The 21455-nt window shown below is 29.6% G+C and overlaps 1 protein-coding gene across 1 annotated transcript in view; it reads left to right on the plus strand.

Moving 5' to 3' along the window:
- The first annotated feature begins 510 nt into the window (after nt 1-510).
- LOC148311097 (cadherin-86C-like) overlaps nt 511-21455 on the plus strand; it is a 63864-nt gene continuing 42919 nt past the window's right edge. The window contains exon 1 of the mRNA XM_088257301.1: nt 511-984. The gene's annotated coding sequence lies outside the window, so the exon portion shown is untranslated. The remainder of the gene's footprint in view (nt 985-21455) is intronic.

The following is a 21455-nucleotide window of genomic DNA, read 5'->3' on the forward strand; positions in this document are numbered from 1 at the left end:
AGATGACTGTTTTACAAGTTGTTTATCCCTGTTATTATTTTAGTAAAAGGTACTCGTGGGTATATTTATTTCACTAACCTATGATTTTTCTTCATCTTTGATACTTTTCATCACTAATATTATTTAAGGTAAAATGTAGGTTTTGTTCTCATACCTATGTAAAAAATCGACCTAATATATGTACGTTTGCATACGTAATACAAACCCCTTGATTTTTTATTGTTGTTTTTTTAACTGACCGATACGATACATATAGTAAGAAAACATAAAGAATTTCAGTAATGAAATTCATCGCCCCATTGTAAAAAATTACAATTTCTTGAGTGGTCTTCGTTCCGTAAGTGGTTTTCTTTTTACTCGGGTGCTATGGATCACATGTTGCTATGCATTTCAGTTGGCTTCTCTCCTCTGGCACTTTTCCTCGTTCGAGAGCCTGTTGTGTTACCTATTACGCCTAGTACTGCCCCATGCTCAACAACGTCCAACGTAATATCGCGGGCCGCAAAGCTCAGTCTATCGCAGGACGCCGCGGCGTGTGCTTGCAGTGGTCGTGCTTCGAAGGAACTTTATGACAGTCACATTTCTGATTTCCTAATACTTACGACTTACGATCGAACTTTTTAACTTTATATTGTACGTATATTTAATCAATTCCGAAACATGACGATGTGAACTTTACTAAAAAATGTAAATAGTTTATTTTTACGCATTTTAAAAATACATATTTTAAATCAAGGACTATATGTGACTTAAGTGGATATTTGACGGCGAAAGGATAGTAATTTTAAATTTCGCGCGTTGTGTAACCGTGTGTTAAACTTTGGTGTTGTGATTGATCCAGAAAATGAATCTAAATGTCAAAAGATACATAATTAACTCTGTAAAATTGATCAACGTCGAACTCAGTGATTAGAAAGAAGCCGGTTGCATCATGAGATCACCGTCAATCAGTTACCAGCCATATGACTTCAGGCACAATATTAGGTGAGCCCACTTTGTTTCCCGTACGTGTGATCGTAATACGAACATGTACTATTTTCTTGCCGCCTTTTTCGATATCAGTTTTGCAACAATGGTCCTGTCGCAATATTTGCCTCTGGGTAACTACCGGGCGGACATTAAAATTAATTATATTTTTGAAGTATTATTTTTATGGCCGTAATTTGGACTGTCCTATTTTCTAATTATCGAACATGGGTGTCGAATTGATGTAAACTATTCCAACATCTTATGATATATGTACATATATATGATTTTGTAAGCACTCTTCTTATTGAAAAAAATAATAATAAAACCACTGACCCAAAGTATCTCAAATTTCAAAATCAAATACATACACATCAATAAAAAGTCGGTAACATCTTAAACACGAACTTTGTTGTTTATTTAAATTTTTAAAATTAAGTACAATGTTATGTTAAGTACGATTTACGATTACACGGTGTTTTTTATGCTTTCAATCGTTTGCTAGTGATATTACAATCAAAAAGCGGAGTCAGCGAAAACATTAATAAGAGGAAAAAAAGTAAAGTTAAATTTGAAAAACGTTTTCGATGGAAATATTGAAATGATAACAAATTTTCAAAATATTTAATATAATGTGTAAATGTTAAATTAATATTTTTCTTGCAAACTAAGTACATATATTATTTTATCATTTTAGTATTAATCCATAAAGTATTGTACCAATTATTAAATTACATTAATATTCTATTTATTGTTCGGCATTAACTTTGTGGTAAGACATGTTACAATGATCAAAGAAAACACTTGTTTTTTACCACTTGAGTTTTATTATAGACTACATGTTTCAGAAGTTAAACTTCCATCATTCAGGTCTGTATAATAACTATAATAGTTATTATACAGACCTGAATGATGGAAGTTTAACTTCTGAAACATGTAGTCTATAATAAAACTCAAGTGGTAAAAAACAAGTGTTTTCTTTAATCATTGTACATTAATATTCTATTAAAAATTCTTAACTCACCTTTAAAAGTTTTGTCATCATTTTGTATATAATTTAAATTACACACGTGTATTGAATTTCAAAATATGGTTGATATTTACAAGAAAGTTAAAGCTAAATACCTTAATTAATGATAATTATTATAAAGTAATTATATAATATGAATACATATGTTACATAAATATGTAGAAACACATTACATTTAAACCATTTTTTGAAACAAATAAACAAATATGATGTACATTTTTACATTTATGGTGGTATTGGATAAGCTGTTATTAGGTAGAGATTCTTTTATATAGATGTATGCAAGATCCTAACTGGATTATTCTACATACTATGAAACGCCTGAAAACATGATTAAGTTTTTTTTATGCAGCATATAATTTGACCAGTTATTTTTATTCACAAACTTTTGAGTGTGTCCAAATACTTGTACATAAATCTAGGTTTTCTCTATTTAGGAGTAATTTTTACACACAACATAGTATGAAAACCTAGATTTGTGAACAGTCCACAACATGAGGAAATGTTGTGAATTAATTTTTATATCACTTATTTATTTTTTGTTGATTACATTTTTTTAAAAAGAAAATACTTACCATTTTTTCCATTACTCCAGTCCCATAAACTTTTTATCGTTCGAAGCGAACGACCAAAATTGAATTATTTTTTGTCATTTCTATGAAAGTAGCATAGATTTGCGCACTTTTTGGGTCGGTCTAATTTACCCATTAAGTTTGCCAATTCGCAAAACTTTCACTCTTACAAAAAGCGCAAGCCGAAGTAATCATCTCTGGTCTGTAATTTGGTTTATCGTAGGAAAAACTCCCAATTTGCATCAGTTCCCGCCTCATCAGAACGATCACAATCCGAGGCCTTGCCTAATAATTGCACCTTAGGATGGTCCGGGCTCTAGGAAGCGAACCCCGATCTATATTTACCCAATTATTATAAGGCCTTAGTATTATTTGTTTCACATCGATTATGTTTGCGGCAAACGTAATCGTTACAACAGTCGTGATCTCGCCTTAGGCACTTTCATATTTTCATCTCATTAGTGTTACCTACCAGCAAACAGTCCTTCATGATTTATTTTGCATGTGAAAACTTCGTATATGGATTTTAAACGATCATGATGGTTCATGGTATCCTTAATGGTGGGGTGGCATTTTTTACATATCGCTAACTCCTTTCAAGTCATAAATAAAAAATCGTCAATTTTCAGTTGTGCATGTTTTCGGAATGCCCAGAAAATGTACTATATCCCAGCTAAAGAGGCATATTTTTAACTTAATATTTACCCGCTACAGGGCAGAAAATGTTGTTTTTGCGTTTTGAAGAAAAGGTATTGTTTAATTATTTTTTTTTAAATATACTGCATATTTTAAATGGAGAAAAACCTTCAGGCTTTACCTAAAAAGATCTGTTGCACAGTAAAAAAAGTTCAATAAGTAGCTTGATGTTTATTTTTAATAAATTGTATATATTTTTAAACTTTAAAAACATTCTCCTGAAAAATCAAGTTTTTTTATTTATGGTGTTCTTGTAAGGAGTGAGCGATGTGTGTCTTTAAGGGGAAATCGCAAACTAGATGAATCGGTACACGACCGGCTGCGTGAAGAGCCACACGTATTTTTGCGCACAATATTTAATAGAATACATGCTGGAATTTGATTTTTTAAAATATTTAAATGACAAAATATTTTTATCATTTTTTTAAACTCCTTACCTTTTTTTTTAAAACGATATATTTATATCAAAGAAAAACTAATTTTTTCAATACAAAAATGGTGTTTTAAGCAGAAAATGTAATATTTCAAATGTAACCGGGGTTTAAAGAAAATCCCTTATTGAATAATCATGACGGTTCATAGTATCCCGAATGTGGGGATGGCATGTTTAAAATTTGTGGTTTAAACCTCACAATTGAAAACAAATCGACCTAACATTTCACCGTTCCTCATCAAGTGAATATTTGATATACTTATATTGTATATGTAGGTGTCTCAATTAAGAAAGCATCTATCGTAGCGTTTGGCTGGCTTGAGTGATTACTTTATTTACTTGTCTAACCTTCACCATTTTGTCTCCTTTTGAACACTTTTTTTAAAAAATTATGTACTGTTGTAGGATTCCTTTTGTATGTGAGATGTAATTTTGGTAGATGTAGAAATTTTGCTGATTATCCTATCATCAATTGAGAATTTGTAATATATTAACAAAAAGTATTCACAAGTAAAAACGAAGTATTAAGTAAAACGGTGAGAGTCATTCTGAATTTTTTCACAATATTTTTTTTATTAGATAGAGTCTGTAATATAGATAAAATTGAGTCTGTAATAAAATTTGAATTTTAAAAACTTCTATTTGGACCAGTTTATAGTTTACTTAATTTTATTATTATTATTTATTATCAGACACTGGATTTTTCATACCACGGATGAAATTAATGTCAATAAATCAATAAAAAATCATATCTTCTCGGGGTTTAAGACACCCAAGCGTTTACAAAATGGAAATTCTCAATACTTAATTATACTCGTTTCGAAGATAGAAATTCCACATTCCTATGCAAGCGATCGTGCCCGAGGGAGATAAGTTTCATTTCGTTCTGTTCCTATCTTTCTGTATACGGATCTCGTGGCCATGTTCCTAATGTTTCTTTACTGTTCTCGGACAGAGGAGATAATATAAATGGCATATTTACGTAATACCATTATCAATTATCTAATTTAATATCCCCTAGAGTTAAATAAATATCTATAAAGTGTCTGTAACTGTATGAAAATAGGTACTTTGTTTCAAATCCAAATTAAACTGAATTTCAAATTCAAAATAAACTGAATTTCAAATCCAAATTAAACTGAATTTCAAATTCAAAATAAACTGAATTCCAAATCCAAATCAACTGAATTCCATATTTTAATTCAACTGCATTCCAAATTCGTATTTATACCTATATTTAAGCATTTTCACATTTTTGTGATACGGTTGGCGGTTTTGATTAATTATCCAATAAAATAGCTTTTCAACAATACAAGGGTCATTACTTTTAACGATTATTAAGCGGATTTTTCAATATTTATTCATTTAATTATAAAAATAGTATTAAATCGATCACGCATCTAGTTGATGCTAAAGAATATAATCTGGGTCCAACCATCTGCAAATAATTTAGAAAACTTAATTTCTTATGCATATTATAAAGAAATATTACACAAAAATTGTGGATAAAGTAATTCAATGGGTTACGCACTATTATTAGTAAAAAACTTATTATTTCAAACATGATTTGAAAATTACTTAATTTGAATTTTATTTTTTTGCACTTACTGCAATAGTACGTAGCTAGAGCTATAGCAAAATGAGTTCATCTAAACACAGCACTAAACAAAAACACCGCCAGTAGGTATACTTATTGTATGAAAAAAAAAATCGCTCCGCCTCTTACGCCGTTAAAGATACACATACATTTATAATAAAAACACCCTAGTACATATGCATTAGTTTAAATTGATTTATTTAGTTCCAGCTCTACCTACCTGCAATGAAAAAAAAATAAGAAAAATAAATGCGGATATTGAATGCGTCACTTTCACGAAAAATAATTATGTCCGTCAGAATTGTAACCGATTAGTTAGTTACCTGTGTAAAAGCGTGTAATGTTGACTTTCCATCTTACTCACGAAATTAATATCCACGGGCTTCATAGAATACAATTTGAAAAATAATTTCACGCAGACTTAATCGATATTCCCTTCACTTAAAAATAAACTAGCTAATATGTCACAGACCTTTACAATAAACACGAAGGCACTTTACAAGACGTACTTCCGTGAATTTTGTAAGAAAATGAACTAAGAGTAGGTTTTAAAATTAACATATTCTTAATGTTAATTTATAATTTATTGAATGTGTAATATAATAAATGATTCAATGATATAATAAATGATTCAAAATAACCGATTCTTTTTTTAAAGAGAAATATTTGTGATTTTATTATTTACAAAAATACTTCAATTTCATACTATTTCTGTGAGCCCAAGCGGCTCATTATTAGAGATAGGTATCAAAATGTGTTAGAGTGGGTTCCAACCGAGAAACTCTGACTCAAGAGTCCACGACACTAACCACGGGACCACAACCCGACACAATTAATAACTATATAAGTGCAATGTAAGTATGGAATGTCTAAAGAAAAAATATGTAGAAATTATAGAAATCATAGAAATATGTTAATTGCTTATCATTTCATTGGTTAACGTTGGTTTACAAGTTTTATGATGTCTTCATAATTGAAAAATTTATTGACATTAGTTTAACTCACTAAAATTATTTAAATAATATATTTCAACTTCGATTAGTATGAACCAATTTTTGTATATGTATGGTATATATGCGATTGTATTATTTATTTAAGATAATTTAAATAAAGGTCAAAAAAGCCTTTCAAATAAAGAAAATAACATGTTAGATATTTATTAATGTCATATTATTTTCATTTAATTTATTTCAATTCAAATTCGGTATATGTACTCATTTACAAATATATTTTTGTGTTTTTTTTCATTATTTTAATTTTGACAATATTTTTAGTACATTTTATTCTTCGTAAGTACACAAATAGTCTGTTAATTTCCCGATGAATTATTTTCAATTAATATTATAGACGTCTCACAAAAAGTCACAAACCTTTGGGCATATACAGAGCTTACGACCTGTTATCGGATGGCTTAACGAAGGAGAGAAATATGCTATAACTTCCATGCATCAAGGGGTAGAGGAATATAAAAAAAACTATGGCTATTTCTCATCCATCCCTTATGTCTTCGTAAGGGCCTCTAACTAGAAGTCTTCTCAAATGCCCACAGGGGGGCTGAATCGCATCTCTTGGGTAGAATATTCAATCTTCTTTATGTAATATTTCTTCTTTCAAAATCTTTTTTTGAAAGAAGTGTTGAAAATCATTTAATGGTAGGCGTGTTTAAAAAATACACACAGATATTAAATTTTATTTATTTATTTTCGCCATTATTTATTTGACAGCAAAGATAATACAATTCCAGGGTGCAGGTAGAATAAATAATTTGACGGTACTAACAGTGAGGATGTATCTCATACTAATGTCACTGTTTATGTAAACAATGAACGTTAGTGTCATCCCTTTAATAGTATATGGCTAATAAATTTAACCGTTCTGTTATCCTGTAATTTGATTAGCATAAACCTGTGGCGTTTGAACACAAAAAACGCACTTAAAAAACGGGTGATTTCTTAAATAATACAATAATTTAAATAAAGGATCGATTTTTTATACAAATTGAGTAGACTGGATTTATATTTCTGGTTATTGGAGTAATATAAATAAGAACAGAAAAAAATGATTATAGTAGAAAGTAGAATATAATATAATTATTATGTTTTATATTATTATCTATTATTAAAACTGTAACATTTTGTCTAAGGATACTGGAATCAAATACGAGTATCGGATGGGAAAAAATATTTGTTTATATGTGGTACCTATTTATATTTTAAAACCTATTATTTATTTATCCAACATCTGTTCATATCAAGTAATGGCTATTGTTAGTTGGTCGGTATGTCGGGAATCAAAAATTCAAATTATATAAAAGGCTTAAAATACTGTAACAAACATATAGAAAAATATATTTTGTATATTGAAGCATTTTAACATTGTGGTATGGTTATATAACACTCTCCTTATCATTCATCGTTCACTTTGTGTAATACCACTTTATATAAAAATAAAAATAAATTATCGTATAATAATAGTTAGCCAGACACAATCGATATTTAGTAATACCGTGCTCTTTTTGATAATTTTAACCTTAAATTTTTTTAAAATAAGTAAATCTAATTAGTAAGTTCTTATTGGTTTATTTCGTGATCTTTTTTAGTTGGTGAGGATGATTGATCGACTCACCCATAACCAAAATGGATGTTCGTTGAATTCCACAAAGAAAACTTTATATCGGCGTAGTATAATACTAAAGTGGTCATACCAGGCCAGCATAACACGAAACTGGTTACTTTGATCCACTGTAACTTATTTAGTACAATCACGATGACGACTCGCAAACATGATAATTTATCTCATGAACGAAAGTAAAAACGTGTGATGTAATGAATCTGCGAGATCAATCTGTAAGCAACCGCATTTGGAAGGAATCATTAATGTCTTTCAAAGTGGACAAAAGGTGTTAAATACTCGTATGTTTAGTTCTGGGTAGAGCATTCAGTTATGAAATACCATATTATCACGTACTAAGTATATACCATTAAAATATTATGTTACGTAATTTGTAAATAGTAAATATACGAGGTAAGTAACTTGATAACAACTCTATTGCAGTACAGCACTCTATATTTGGCATTCTTGGAATGTCATATTTAATTTACTAATGCTATCTGAAAAGACATCGTAATTTCAAATGACATATTATTTTATGTGATGTAGCAACATATATAATATTATGATAGTTTTTAAAGGTATATTTTAAGATCAAAATACAAGCATCGATCTAATACCCTATCTACAAAAAAATCATGATCCTGATTTATTTCAAAATATTTAAAATAACCTTTACTTTGGGTTTTATTATGTAACTAGTTATAAACTTAAAGATACGATTTACAGAATGTGGTAACTTCAGCATTAAAATAGGTATTCATTAAAATAAAACAGAAACATCAGATAACATAAGTAAACATTAAAAAAAATATTTAAACAAGTATTTTAAAAATAAAATAAATTCCATTTGGAATTGAGAAAGAAATCCATAAATCACTTTAATATGCTTGCCTTTATTGTTCTGGGGAATTATTACCGTTCTACGAATCCTAGAATGTTTATGTATTCTTGTTATAGCCCTTTGTTGGCTTTAAAAAATCGGTCGTAAGAATCTCGTGAAATACGGGACTTCAACCTGGAAGCTGAGTTCATTATGTATTCCCTGTAGATTTTCCCTGCTACGATATACAATCTGAAAAGTCGTGAGGTGCGTTAGGAAGCCTTCGTTGCATAGTTAATTGGCGTTTTTACTAACGAAGATGTTAACGATCATCGACTTGTTGTTGGATTACGCTTCTTGTAATTTAAAACGATTTAATTGAATACGCAATAGATAAGACACGTCCTTAGCCATAACACATACATACAGTGATGGGATTCAAAATTTTCAAGAACCGGTTCGCCCTTTAGGTAGTACCCCTACCCCCCCCCTTAAAAAAATATTTTTAACATTTATTCATTCATTTGTTTTTTATTCTGCATATAAACAGAACATTTACATAACAACTGAGAATGCTACGATACATGATCTCAATCGGGATATTGTGTGACAACAAAGGGTTAAGGACCGGTTCGGCGAACTCTAAAAAAATTAGAGACCAGTTCTAGCGAACCGGTGCGATCCGGCTGAATACATACTACAAAATTTTGTATTTTGGCATTAACTTTGTGTGAGTTTATTCATGGAAACACGACTAGTTTCGAAAACATCTGTAGTTCTCGAAACTAGTCGTGTTCACATTATCGAACTTTTAAAAAATATATACAATTGTTTTATTTTTACATTGACGAAAAAACAACGAAAATTCATTCATAGATATAATATTAAATATGAAATGCCTGTATAATATAGCACTCGTATAAAAAATATTTCAACTTAGGACACATGTAGGATTTATACACAGAGGTATTGTTATCAAAAAATATATTTTATATATCTGTCTCACAAGGATGAAGAAATTTTTTGTAACATCTTTTATATTTATATATATATATATATATATATATATATATATATATATATATATATATATATATATATATATATATATATATATATATATATATATATATATATATATATATATATATATATATATATAAATATATATATATATATATATATATATATATATATATATATATATATATATATATATATATATATATATATATATATATATATATATATATATATATATATATATATATATATATATATATATACATATATATATGTATTTATGTATATTATTATTATTATTATTTTTTTAAATACTTGAATGTTTTTTAATAGTTATTATAACATACATGTGAAATTGTTTTTATAAATGTAATGTTATGTTTATCATTGTTAATGTGACTATTGTTTATTATATACTTTTTTTATAAGTAAAGCTGTACATTGTACATGTTTTTATATGTAATTCCCGAACAAATAAAATAAAAATAGAAATAAAAGTAAAGAAAAAAATTGGAGCTTAAGACGAAAAAACTATAATTTTATCACACCAAGTTCAAAGAAGCACACATATCGATGACAAAAAGTCATTTTAATGAAAAAAATACGGAAATACTTGCATAATGATAAAATCACGTTTCATGCAGGTAGTTGACAAAACCTCCAGAATTTTGTTTGTAAAATATGATAAAACTAGATTATTTTTATCATAATTTAAATAGTAGAATTCCAGAGTCACACTTTAAAAAAATATATTTACCCATCTACCCACAAAAATAAAGGAAAATGTTTGTATCGGAATTAAAACATACTCTTATACCGTCGTTCCTATGTATCTACAGTATTTAAACTTCTTAAGCATAATCTCGCCTTACTTTCATCTTTGAAAATCTGATAACTTTCATTTAAATTACTGTAGCTGTCACAAACTATTACCAGTCTGGTGATAAGAACAGGAAATAATAAGCGGCCAGCGATCTATTTTATACCTTTATCGACTATCGACATGCACTTATTTTAAGTATAAATCGTCATTAACATGATTCATTGACTGATTAAATACTGCGGGTAGCATTTGTACTTTTACATACAATATATCTCGACACCGTGTAAGGTAGAAGAGCCTGTTAACGCTCGATATTTATTAATAATTATATTTTAATTCATGGAATTAAACAAAACTATACAAAAATATATATCTTAACGATTTTTCACCTTCTAGACGTCTTAAAATTAAATGATTTTGTTGATATGTTTTGACTTTGCAGCTACCGTAAAATAAATTTTAAGTATTTTGGGCAACTGAAGTAAAGAAAAGAAATAAGAAAAAATCACTCAAATAAAGCTGTAATGTGTTCTGAAACGTCCATGCAAATAATATTTGAAAAAATTCTCCATAAAATAGGGATGATAGAAATATGGAAGTTATATATAAACATGTTTTTAAGTATATGGTGTAATTGATTGAGAGTTAGTAAAAAAACAGTAATTTATTTACATGTATGTATCAGTAGTATTTTCACTTGTTTCGTTTTGATGAACTGGTGTAAAAATCCTTATAATTGGTAAGTTTGCAAAAAACGCCAAAGACTGAGATGATCACATACCCTGCTGCTAGAATATAAATAAATTCACTAATTTACCTACATAAAAGTGTTAAAAGGCTGAAAGTGTTAATAAAAAAAATTACCCCGTTTAATCTACTCCAAATTTTCGCGTTTTCATGTAGAATTGCGTCGCCGTCAGTGGACCTCTAAAGAAATATAAATAAAAGCTTTCCATAAACTAAGACGATAATAGGGAGTCTTACCTTACAGCAAAGATATAATATTTATTGTACAATTTGTATAAACTGGTTTCTGGGGTATGTAGTTTGTGTTATTCATGTTTAGTTGTTTTGTAACGAGTAATTGTTTCTCAGCTGGCTGTACGGGCGCTAGAATGGCATTACCCAATTTAAAGCAAGGCTGGTTGGTATCTATCAATATAATCAATTTTGATTCAATACATTGAACGTAATACTTCACCAGCAAATAATGGTTTGTATGCTTACAAGCTTTTGACAAGTTGTGATTACAGATTGATATCGATCGTCTATCTCGGATTTTGTGACTGCATTTATTACAATGATAAATAAAACTTTTTATTTTTATTTGTATATAAACAAAGTTACATTCTTAAAAAACTAATGATGAAAATATAAATATAAACCTTATTTTGCAAATGCTAACAGTATATTATTTAATATAAGGGACTTATGGTCTCGTGATTCGAGTCGCGGATGCTTGAGAAAGAGTTTTTAGGTTCGGACTTACTTTAGTAAGAGCCGTCTCTATTTTTTTAAAAATATTACGTGATAATATATTCGGACATAAGGTAACAGATTTGTAAAACTTGAATTTTCAGCTACAGTTCTTATACATATTATAAATACTTAAAAATATATACTTAGTAGTCATTAGGATACCATAAACGACGAAGTGATATTATAAAGCCGTAAATTGTCTCCTTTTTAGTAAGCTTGGTTTAAATGTTTCGATTGTGCAACTACATAGTTTATCGGTAGGTTTTAAGACCATTATGCTTATTTCCACATAACATACTGATATTTTCACAACCAAAACGAAGTAATTATTCCGCTTTTTTGGCTCATTATACGGCGGGTTAATGAAACGATAAGATAAATAATTTAGAGTTAAACGATTGAGCCTGATTATGTTAAGACAAAAAACGCAATTATTATTATAAAGTTATAAATACAATGATTTTGCAACGCCCTCCTCACTGAAAAATTATGTATCTAAAGGTTAATCGAAGATCACGAAAATCAGAAAAGATGAATTTCATTTGTTAAACTTTAGTTTCAAACGTACACAGGTACGTACGTTATATTATATTTATAAAAATATCTTAATAATATTTCTCTTTTGATTAGGTAATAGTGTTGGATAAAATATGAGATGATAGTTGTAATTCACAATAATAATTTATTTTAGAGGTATTGTGTAGTACAAATAAGTTTTACGAAAAAACATTATTCTGTTCATAGTAATTTTAGCCTACATAACTTAATATAATACAATTAATTTTAATATAGCTTCATGAGTATGTTTCTTGACTGCATTATTCAAATTAATCTTCGTCCCTAAAATATCTATAAATTCTTCAAAGATGTACATATCTGTTAAAATAAAGTATGACATAAGGCACTCCAAGGTTCGCAATTGCTCCAAAATCTACGTTTTTGGTCCAAATCATGCCTATATTGATATTTTAAGCTGGAATACTACAAGAAAACGAAATTTACCTCCCTATTTTAACGATATATTGCCTGGAAAGGACGGATGTAATCAATTAATTAACTTTTTTGTATGTTTTACAAAGGTTTACCAAAAATAGCTTTTTTTAATTTTATATCTTCTTCTTCTTCTTCTTTTCCATGTTCGCTCCCTAGGTGGAGCATATGGCCAACACGAGTCGTCTCCAAGTCACTCTGTCACGCGCCATCTCCTTGGCTTCCTCCCAGGTCAGTTGGCATTCTAAGGACATGTCCCAACCATGTCCACCTTCTTCTCATCAGGACTTCCAGTATGAGGGGCTGCTATTTTTATATACATGCTATTTATAGTTGTGTAATGTAATAAACGTAAATATGTCATGTTACATATATAATTGTGTAATTTAATATACACAGTTACGTATGTACATTACACATATTTGTGCATAGAATAGTTACCATTTTCACAAGAGATGGACTAAGTATAAGCAAGTACTTTATCTTTGTACTCGGAGAAACAGTTAGTGTTAGTACCTATACAAAGGGAACCTAATAATTTTCGTGATTTCAAGAGTCGCTCGTGTTAGAGATGAAATATAACGTTTTTGTATGGCACGTTTCTTGTTTTTTCCTCGGTTTGTTAGGCTATCTCGGAGATCTGAATTTCGATAGAATTGATGATATCGAGTAGAATGTGTTGTTCTGTAACGAGGTGCTTGCGCCCGCGGAGAGCCTTTGGTTGCGCAAAGATGACCGGACTTCTACGCTTCTAATTATCTACCTCACGAATAGAAACGGTTCACGTTATTCTTCACGCTGAATTATAATTATTTATCTCCCATAACAAGATAATCTGCGATGCATAATGTACGACGTAATGCTCGCTTCACACCATCATCTCACACCCGAGTTTGAAAATTAAAAGATAATCAATTTAGATCAACCGATCTTTTTTTAATGGGCTTTTTCCATTCCAGTCTCTAACATTCCTGAATAAAAATAAAAATATTTTATTAAATTAAGTACTTATGGGTTATTGACACGCTTAGAGCCAGTATATATGTACCATATGTATATGTATACCAGTATATATGTACAGCCGAAAGGAATAATTATTTTGAGCGGAGCAGTGGAAATCCTAATTAAATATATCAAGCCATAATTCGTTATTAATACTGTTGATGAATTATTAAGCTAAATAAGATACCAATCATGTTGTTTAGGGATTTTCGAATTACGTCTGTCAAACTGGAGAAAAATGTTTTCAAATTACAAATTTTAAAATTTTAATTTTTTATTGGCGTCTAAAGCTTACAACTGAAAACATCTTAATGTAATTTGTATAACTCTAATGTAATACGTCCTCCTCTAAAGTGTGGTGGTAACCACATTTGTCTACCATGTTATACATCCCGGGTTCGATTCCCAGGGGGATCATAATAAACGATATCACTATGATTACGATTTCGTATGATTTAACTATAATTTTTATTTAATATGCGCCTTATTCACCTTGCCTTCATATAACTAAAGATCACTGAAAATTGCATAAATTTGATGCTGTGTCCTATGCACCGTCTTATACGGATGAGGGTAAGAAGAAGAATAATTCAATATGGCGCCATGTGTATTTATTGTACGTCATAATAACAATTGCGTCATAATATTATATAATATAAAGAGAAACCCTAGTGTTTTGTAAAGGTTGTTCAATACTGCACACGAACAAAACATGGTTTATCTGAAACATCAAACTGCCAGACTTATACTCGATGGTATGTACATATATTAAGGAAGAAAACTACTCGTTTTAAAGCTTTAAGTTTTTATCGACTTTAAACGTAACTGCTGAATATATTATACGCCTTTTCCGAGAAGAATATTTATTATACCTCCTGTATTTGAGTAAAACAATGGGAAATATTTTCACTTTCTGAATATTCCTTGTACAATGCACTTTTATTGATTTTTTACATTCTCGCATGAACAGTAAAAACACTCCCATGCAAGATTTGCCCGAGTAATATTTACGAACGTTACTTACGGCTATTATGGCATTACAAGAAACAAGAGGGTTCGCTTTACGGTTACCCCCAGGCAGTGGTGTATTCGTGAGGAGAGTACAAACGGATTCAGTTCTTAACGATACAAACCGAACAAATGCATATAATCGTCATGCCAATGCCGCCATAATTACACCGGTCCTAAACTCCTTCTACTGTTTCCTAATATCCTCTTAATAACATTACCGTATCCTTAATAATAGTCATTTCAGGATCCCATGTTACCTTCAATCATAAATCATACAAACAATTAAAAAAATATTTCTGGCATATTCATATTAAAAACGTATTTAATAACAAGGGTTTACTACGCAATTACTTAAGAAAAATGAAGAAATTATTTGATTTATTACTCTTAATATTATTGTTTTTCATTGCTGATTATCAATATTTCAAAGGAATTGAGTAGTAATTTTCTACCATTCACGATGTTTTGAGTTTGATTTTCGGTTTAGTTTATTTCATTTATTTGATTTTCATTTTTATTTTAGTATTATACTAAACATAATGGACCGATAATCTGAAAAGAAAGATTGATTTTATTTTTTTAGTCTATAAATAGTCCTATAAATGGTTTAGGTAGTAATGCATTTGAAAATAACGTTAAGTATTAAAAATAATTACATAAAGTTTTTTTTTAAAGAATTTAATGTTACCGTATAAATCCGGTTAAAACCAGTATAAAATCCGTATAAAACCAGTAGCTATGCCGGAATATCTATCATAATAAGATGTTTAAACCTCGATATTAAAGATCAACCCTAAAAGAGAAACAATTGAAGTTGGACGATATCAAATACAAAATTGACCACAGCTCGCAACCACTAACGATTAGTGAGTTCTTAGACTCATTTTTATGAAAATATTGGACCATTTATGATTCGTTTGGTCTGGGATTTGAATTATACTATTATTTAAAATTAAAAAAACCTTTCCGGTACACTAGAGATGCTGATATTGCTTATATAACCAAATTACCACAGTTTACCTACTTACTGTATACGATTAAATGTAGGTAACAATAATTTACTAACCTACTAACCATCACGCTGCTTCCCCGCGGGGGTAGGCAGAGAGAATAGAACGCTACCTACATTACTGTAATTGCTAAAAATCGTCGCCTTTTCCACATTCATGCTTCTCCTCATACATACCCGCCGATTATTCCCACTCTTGACTTTACCACTTTTAATTATTTGAAATATTTGATCATGGAAAGATTTTCGTGGTCTTTCTCTGCTTCTTTTTCTAACTACTCATTCGTTCCACATACCCAAACCATCTCAGCACATCTTTCTTAATTTCATCGAAAATGCTTATCTCAGCCTTGCATTCTTTCCTTTTATCTCCATTATAATATATATATATATATATATATATATATATATATATATATATATATATATATATATATATATATATATATATATATATATATATATATATATATATATATATATATATATATATATATATATATATATTTATATATATATATATATATATATATATATATATATATATATATATATATATATATATATATATATATATATATATATATATATATATATATATATATATATATATATTACATTGATTTGCGACAAATTTGTCTGAGAGATCGCATCTGGACTGCATCAATTCTAATTCAGTCCTTCGTTTGCTAACTTCATGCTTTCATAGTTACTTGATTTTCTTTTATACAGAAATATTTATGTTTTTATTATTAACAAAAATATTTCAATTTCATGCTATTTCTATATATTACTAGCTGTACCCGGCCACGCGTTGCTATGGCTTAATTTGGTAAAAAGAAAAAAAAATCAAAGCGTACAATTCTTTTATGATTCATTTTACAATGCTTGTGAATCAATAAAAATAGTAATAACCTATGAAACAACAATGCATTCCAAAACATAGAAAATGCTAAGCCTCAATATCTGTCAATATCGCCTCGTATCGAATTGTGATGAAGTGGATTCGAACCCAGAAACTCTGACTCAAGAGTCCGCGACACTAACCACGAGACCATAATCCAACACATTGTTTTATTATTATTAGATTATGTCAGTATAAACTTATAAAATCTAAATTGATATGCATGAATCACAATAATTGAAAGTAGATTGGATTTTAGCTCAATGCCATTTTGTTTTGGTATGCGGTTCGTGAGCTTGAATACGCCCCTGTGGAGGGCGCGTGCGACCCTCGGCTAATAGTTATTCGGTGTTGATTTAACTTTAAGACCCAGGGGTGGTTTCCTTCCTCCGTCGTGATGGAAAGGCCCGGAGCATAACTCAAATCTTATCGATTTGGCTATTTTCAAGGGCGGCTCTTGTATACCGAATACTTTTTGCTTGGCGACCGCCGTCTGCGTTTTGACAAGGATTTCTTTTAATTGAGGTTATATTACAAACACTTTTTCTTTGTCTGAATCGATACAGTAATTTTAGGACAATGACTCTATTTGTAAAGAAGGTGAAGAATTAATTATAGATTTGGCGTTTAATTTGTAGAACTCCATTTTAATTTGTGTATCAAATGTTAAATGAAACACTGATTCGTTTGAAAATTCCATAACTAGGCGAAACAATTGTCACAAAATTTATTTTTTATGTCTTTTTTTAACGATTAAATACAATTTCATTTATTGATTCGGCAGTCACTTTGTGGTAAAACCTATCCATTTTTAATTAATGTTTTACTAAGTAAATACTACTATTTCTTAAAATCTACTGTGAAAATCTACGTATTTCAAACACGGTGTTTGAAAATGATGCGGAATGCATCGAAACACGTGTCACAGTAGATTTTAAGAAAAAATGGTATTTACTAATTAAACATTAATTAAAAATAAAATGCAACTTAGTATACTCAAAAAGTCAGTGTTTGATTTAACATTTAATATATAAAATAAAATAAAATATAAAAAAAGTGGATAATGTTTTTTAAAGAATTCTCTAAAAGACATAATATACATATACGTATCTATAGGTATGTAGAGTATAATTTTTTAAGCCATGTAGGTACCTGTGTTTAATTTCATGATGAGAGAAATATGCGAGATCGAAGATGTCGTTAGGTGGGGAAGGCAACGAAGAAGATAGTAGTATACGCATGTGAGGGGAATGGAACCATCCAGATTCTTTCACGTTTCATTTCACGGCTAACCCCAAGATAGACGACTCTGGGCAGACCGCCAAAGAGATGGATTGATAGCTGGAAATCGACATCGCAAAGGGCTAATCCCCCGCAAAAACAGGTTACAAGGCCTACACCAAGAACAAGATGTCACTTAAAAATATATTTTTTGTATAATTCTACACATAAAAATATTATTAAAATATCTAGGTTCATATTTAGTTTACATAATAATTGTATATAAACTAAATGCGTACTTACTGTAATCACTAAGAAATGATCGCTATTCATATGTTATTTACGTTAAAATGAAAATGATAAAATTGGTGGTATAAAATGTTAATGTGTCATTTTATTAATTCGTATAACTTGAAACTCTACCTTACGCCTAAAACGCAAAGTGTCGTGAGTCACTCTCACTTTCACCTTCAAATCTTTATTTCTTCGTGTATACAGCACCTAAACCTCTTCTAATAACCACCAATTTACTTTCTAACCCCATTCACTGCTCGATCCACCCCACCCTACTACCCACCTCGACAACGTCACGCTGATCGTTATCTTATTTCGAATAACCCTGATTCACACAATAAAACAGTTTTCATACAGGCAGTTAATAAAAATGACACTTTGTTTCACCGGGTATTTAGAATTTTAGCCTTCACGTATACGTAATTACTGGGCAACCAAGTTGTGAATGTGAGTCATTTCTTTCGAAGAAATTTATAGAAACACGCATTTCTTAAAATTTCTTTCGATTCTTGCGTTTCAATTTTACACACTTTTATTGATAAATGAGTTGAAAACACGAAATCTGAAACGCATTCCGAAAGGTCGAGTGTGAAAAATGATTTGCTTGTGAGTTCAGAATGAAGGATACATCAATCATGTTTTTTGGTTATTACTTAGTATGTAGGATATACGCGATACGAGTACCTACGTATTTACACAGACATTGTAGGAAACAATGCCAATGATGCAACATGAACATCATTTTAAAACGAAATTTAGATTTATGTAGTTTTATTACGAATGTATCAAAAAGACGTCGTAATTTTTTGCGAAGGGAATATGACTTTTAGACTTTTATAGTCACTGTGCGAGACATCGATAATAACACTGGCCCACAATTTACAACTTTCATTTTGTAACTTGCATGAAAATATCTGATCTTTATGCACTTTGCAAAGCTGAATTCAAAAACGAAAGCAAAAGTAGCACGTCAGATTTTTTAGTTATGGAAATTTTTAATTCTGATATTGAGTGAAGTTTATCTTATTATTCATGTATTAATATATATTAAACATATAATGCTATCCTATTCAATATTAATAAGTCAATGTGTATCCACTGTTACTCTATAATTATCAATACTTTTTTGAATCCCTTAGACCTTAGACTAAAACATGTCTAGATACCAACTAAGTACTATTACGGTTTAAACGTCCATACAAATCCATACAAAAAATAATATGACTGCAACATCAAAACTTGACGTGATACAAGCTTGTCACCATATAGACTTTGAATAAGAACGATTAACTTAGTCCGAATCAGTCATCGAAATTTCAGTTACAAAATCATTGTTGGCCAGTGTTATTGAGGACCAGCATTCATTGAGTCGCATTCATTCCACCGGAGAGGTCACATGTCTATTCACGCCCGATTTATTTAAAGATTGTATGTACATTTGATTTTTTTGTTTTTAGAGAATATATACATTTAGAATTTTTTTTTTTTTAACTCCTTACCTTTGAATGACCCTTTTCTTTTTAAAATTTTATAATTATTTCAGTGAAAAACTTATTTTTCAATGAAAAAACGGTGTTTTATGAAAAAAATCAATTACTTAAAATGTTACCTGGATTTAGAGAAAATTAGTTGGGACTTAATACTAGGCCTTAAACCTTGATTATAATGTCCTTATCAAAAAAAAATCGCGAATAAATTCTAATTATAATAAATACAGTTTTTTCAGCCACATTCAAGGTAAATCAAATCGTTAATCACGCCCTGTAAAATATTTCAAATTGCGTGATTCTGATAGTAAACATTTTCGTCAAATGTCCATTTAAAAGTGGTTGAATTTCAATAAAATGTTGATAAATTACTGATTTCAAAACACGAAAACGTTGGTGACTCAATAGGCCTAAAAATAAACTAGGTTCATGATGCGATCCGTGGAGAACTAATGTATTATGTATATAAAAAGTGCTAAATTATGGAAAATCGTCGCAACTCACAACTTATCATCCGTAATAAACATGGATGCCGGATTTAGTTTCACACATTTCCATTAAGCTGACATTAAACGATTCTTTCGACAAATGTTTTTAAGATTAGTATTTATGTCATCAAATTGCGGATTCCACTCAATTCGTAAATGAATATAAATATTAATGTGGTTTTTATGGGCAAGACTCCTTAAATTCTTAATTCTCGCGTGGTTTCCATTGGGTGGCATTATTAATTGAATGATAAATGGATCAAATATATAAAACATACTTGTTTTTTCAAAATTATTCTGTTATAACGTTGTTTGTCGATTTATATGCAGGTAAGGATACTTACTTTGACAAAGAGCTATAAGCTAGCATCCTGAAATATTACTTTTATGATATTTTGGTTCATATTACTTTGAATCCATGATAACCTATAGGTAAAGTAAATATGTGTTCTGAGGTAAGCAGCATTTACGTACTTTTTTAATTCCTCATATTTAGTCTTAGTTATGTCTGGAGATGATTTAAATATGGAAATCTTGTACAAAATTTAATAATATTTAAAAGCTTGAAAAGTTTACAGAAATGATGTAACCACAAACTGAAAACTGGGTAGGTGTATACAACTAAAAAAATATATAGATAAAACTCAAAAATAAAAATTAAAGAAACAATGTAATAGAATCTAGTGAAATAATATATGAAAACACTATACACTGAATTCAATACGTATGAAACTTAATGTACGAAGTTTATTTTATACATGTATGAACGAGTGTATATTTGGATTCTACGATATGCGGTATCTTTCCAGTCTAGAAGAGAATCAAGTCGAACTTTGCGGAAGTTGGAAATCTTCAGTGAGGGAGATTACTCGTGTTGAGATAATAACAGTAATCAAGGAGCCATGCTATCATTATTGGATCCGATCCACACGTTCCAATAGTAAAGCCACTTATTGGAAAAGAACACAGCATTTATAGACAGCGTGATTAGACCTGT

Source organism: Brachycentrus maculatus, unplaced genomic scaffold (genome assembly GCF_059751285.1).
Source record: "Brachycentrus maculatus isolate JH-2025_06_01 unplaced genomic scaffold, ASM5975128v1 h1tg000077l, whole genome shotgun sequence".
NCBI classification, from domain to species: domain Eukaryota; kingdom Metazoa; phylum Arthropoda; class Insecta; order Trichoptera; family Brachycentridae; genus Brachycentrus; species Brachycentrus maculatus.